Raw genomic sequence first — 4,379 nt, forward strand, 5'->3', positions numbered from 1 at the left:
CTTGTTGGTCTCCGTCTCCATCTGTCCGACCTTTCAGACATTTCAACATCTTTTTCTGAATCCAACATTGTAGCATGGCAGAGACAATTCACATTTGCAGTTTGAAGAACACCTGCTTGCTTCTGATGATTTCCTTTAGCTAACCAATGAGTGTTTGCGTTATATGACTCATCCAATTACACTAGTTTTCACTAAATGTGGATGGCGCCAATCATCTGCATTGGATGGCGCACATGACGTGTAATAAATATTTATAAACATAAAACCAGGGGTAACCGAAGCCCAAGAGTAACGAGTAACGTTTGTTTTAAAAATGTAAGGAATAGAAAGTACAGATACAGTACTGGTGTGAAAATGTAATGAGGAGAAGTCAGAAGTAGGAAGAAAAATAAATAATGGATTAAAGTATAGATACCTAAACAGTGTACTTAAGTACAGTAACGAAGTATTTGTACTTCGTTACTTGACACCTTTGATAATAAATTAGAAATATCTCAAATCTACTTTACTTTTATTGTGTCAAGCATGTTAAAGTTGATGTAATTTTTGTCTTATATTCTTTTATTTTTTTATTCTTGACTAGTTCCATAGTCAACTTCTTTTTAAATGTGCATACAATTTATTGTAATCTGCAATTGCATGCTTTACCTGTACATTTCACTATTACATCATGGAGCAGCCTGCTCCAATAATGCCAGGTGGCAGAGACATCTTAGCTGCTACAGAAGGGAAAATGTTTGTGAAATGCATTGCCTTCATATATTATTCTACTTTATGACCAATGTACACATTTTATTATATGTTCTACTGAATACACCTTAAGTGATGCTGTTTGTAGAGAAGAAGGCTCCTCTCACTGCTGTCGGATAATATTTACATAAACAGTCCTATCCTATAGGGCAGGGGAAATGAACACATTAGAGATTAAGATTTAAAGGTAAAATATGTTCTGGGAAGACTAATGGAAATGCACATAGGGATCCAGCAGTCTACATTTTATGACATTTTCAGTTAAAAGGCCCACTGACGGGCATCCTTTTTGCCTTCGGATAACACAAAAGTTCAAAGTGGGGTTAAAAACAAACTCAACATTGAGGAGACCCAGTTGATAAAACAAGTGATGAACAAGCAAAAATCTCAGACAACCTGAGGACAAGTATTTGCAGTGGATAAAATGCTGTTTACTCATAATGCGAGCTGGTTGTTGTGCTCCAATACCACACACACCCTCTCACACATCAGCAGAAGCATAAAATGTCACTGGTAATGTCTTTTTTTCAACTTCTTTCACTGTGACATTTAAAAATCTTTGAAAAGGCAAGACCAGTTTGCCCTCGGGTGGCACAGAGAACTGTGAAACCAGCTACATTGTTTGCAGTTTTTAATTGCTAATTTGATAGTGCAGTACATGATTAGATTTGGGGGTTTTTTTCAATGGAAATGTAAAAGAAAAAAAAATAGTGATATATTTTAAACTCTGCCATTTTTGTTCGGAAGTTTTCAAAGCCACATTGACTGTGTGACAGCATTGAAATGAATAACAGCAGGACAAAGAGCAATAAGTGAGAAAGATAAGCTGTTTTACGCTTTTTTATTCCTCTGAATTTTAATCATCTTTACAAAAGTAAGATGTTGAGGAAAAGAGTATGAGGGTAAGAAAGCATCTTAATGTCTTATTCTCAACAAATGCTGCATGGTTTTAACACAAAAGCAAATGGATAAAAGTTTGACAACAAACGCAGGTTGTCTTTGTTGTCTCCACAAAGTTCCTTTCTTTTCTTTTTTTTCTGTAAGCCAGCTGAACCAACTAAGAATCAGCCATTTACAGACTCAGCTAGACTGTTGCAAGAGATGGAAGTGGTTTTAACGACAGTCAAAGCTGTCTCCGTCTTTGCCCAGTCGAAAAGAGCCTCTGTGCTGGAAATAATGAGTGTATGCATGCAGAACTTGCCATACTAGCCAGGAGAGAAGGTGAGATGCCAATAGAGAAGACTAAAAATAGGGGGTTGTTTGTGTTTTTGCAAATGAGTTGAATTATGTATTGTTAATTATGTTCTTTTTTTCACATTAAAAAGATAAAATAAAAATAACAAACCAAAAAAAAAGCAATTCTTGCAATTCTTCACCCTAAGTGGGATAATAAATACCATAAATTGAATATCTTTACATTTAATTTAAATGTAATCAAAATCTATTATTGTTCCGAAGCTTTTTATTCCCGGCAAAGATTGATGAAGTGAGTAAAGATTTACATAAACCACTACAAGAGTTTGATTTGATTTATGACAGCACAGGGTTGGTTACCTTTAAAACATACGTTAAGGTAAGCATACACTGTACGATTTTTTTGCCCTTTTCACACAGATTCTCCAGTCCTGCAAGAATTTCTTTTTTTTGATCAGGCCAAGTTTCAGCCTTATCATGCGTTCTGCGCCATGTAGTATACAGGGGGGTAGCGAGGGGCCATTAGCCTCTCGTGACCACATCCCGATCAGGAATTGTAATGTTGGGAGAAAATCAAACATTTTTTAAATCCAGTCGGCCCTTGTGAGGTGTTTGTGGCCAAATCCTGCTGTTGAAGCAGAGCTACGAGCATCTACTAGTTGATTTACCAGAACCTGGAGCACTGCGCATGTGCAAACAATGAAGTTCTTCTTCCAGATTCACGAGTCCTACATGCGCAATCTCTCGGAGCTCAGTCCAACGTGTGGTTTTTGGATGTGCAGTGTGAGCAGTTAGATCGCATCAGAGCATCGAGTTCACGAACAGTGAACATTTAAACCCTGCAATTTCTTTATACAGTTTGACATGTAGCTGCCTGGATTAAAAATATAATTCAGTGTAGCTTAAGGTAATTGTACAAAGAATGGTACCTCACAAAATGAAAACCATAAAGGACAACTTTTATCATCTTCTTCCCAGCATTACAACCCAAGTGTTCTTCTAGCTGGAGGCTTCTTCATATCTGCTGCAACACAAAGAGTAACGGGAAATCCTTCCTTCTTTACTGTTATAACAATCTATAATGTCTTGTTTAAATATTTTCTGAAATGTGAAATAAAAACACATCAGTGAAGAAAGCTGAGAGAGCACTGAGCCACTTTCGGATTTTTATTTGAAACAGCTTTGTTTTTGAAGACACAGCTTTGGCAGGCAGATTAACTTTTTAAACTTTGAAAACTTGGCTGCCAGATAAACACCCACAATGCATGAAATATGAGCGACCGGAGCTAAAGGGATAGTGTGATGAATGTACTGTTGGGATATTAATTCCCCCTACTGACATGGGCACAAATGTTTCATTACTGCTGAATTATCATTCAGAACCGGACAGATTTTAGCTCCAAACGTGTGTTTTAATACTCTTATTGACATAGAAAACATCCATTTATGCAGAAAGCACAAATGCATCAGTATTCATCTAAACAGAGATTCAGTTTCATTGTCAAGCACCTTGGGGAAATATCCAGCTCTTCATATGCCAATAGCTTCACAACAAACAATTACAAGAGTAGTATGCTAGAGTCTAAGGTTTACATAACAGTATAACCACAAGCAGCTTTTAACTTTTTTTTTTTTACTTGCAATACATTAAAATACTTCAATTCAGAAAGTAACCAATGAGCCATGCTGAGGTAAAGGCATTCCAGTCTGAGAAAACAGCCCCATTGGTGAGGTTCATCATCCAGAGCAGCAGTGTACAAGTCAGAGCTTTCCTGGAAAATATTGTGATTTTTGCAAAATTAAAATATATATCAAAGCAAGCAGTAGAAGATTTGAGTAATGTGAGCATGGGAGGTGCAAACTTCAGCATGAAATAAACAACACTCAAAAAAAGACAGACTTGTCAAAAGTAATGATGTTGGAGAAGGTGCCAAATTAATTTAGACAGGCTTATCAAACAGCTCCAAATATCTAGACCCCAAAGCTTTGCAGAAGAGAATATTGCTTTTATTGTGCTGTTATATTCCCCAAAACACCAGGAATGCTGAGCTTTACTAAACTTTCCTGGAAAATAAATGAAAGGTATTGAATGAAAAATGTAAACTTGCAAAGCGGCAAAATTAATTAAGGAAGTTGGTAAAGAGATTGCCAGGCAGCAAGAAACTCTGAAAGCAGATGGAGCATGTTTTATACTACATGATTGGAAAAAAATGTAAATTCAGTGCTGAGGCGAAAGCTTACAATAGGTCCTCTGCCATCGATTATCACAGCCAGATAGTTTCTGTTCAGTACAGTATGCAAGTTATTCCACTCAGCCATTCAATGGGACACTCTCAGCTGAGGTAAATTAATTAGCTAGAAATGAGATTATGTTAAATTTATCAACTAACACGACAGTTAAGAAACGATTAGATCACTACAGGTGTGATGCAAAA

Source organism: Cyprinodon variegatus, unplaced genomic scaffold (assembly GCF_000732505.1).
Source record: "Cyprinodon variegatus isolate N-32 unplaced genomic scaffold, C_variegatus-1.0 Scaffold214, whole genome shotgun sequence".
NCBI lineage: Eukaryota > Metazoa > Chordata > Actinopteri > Cyprinodontiformes > Cyprinodontidae > Cyprinodon > Cyprinodon variegatus.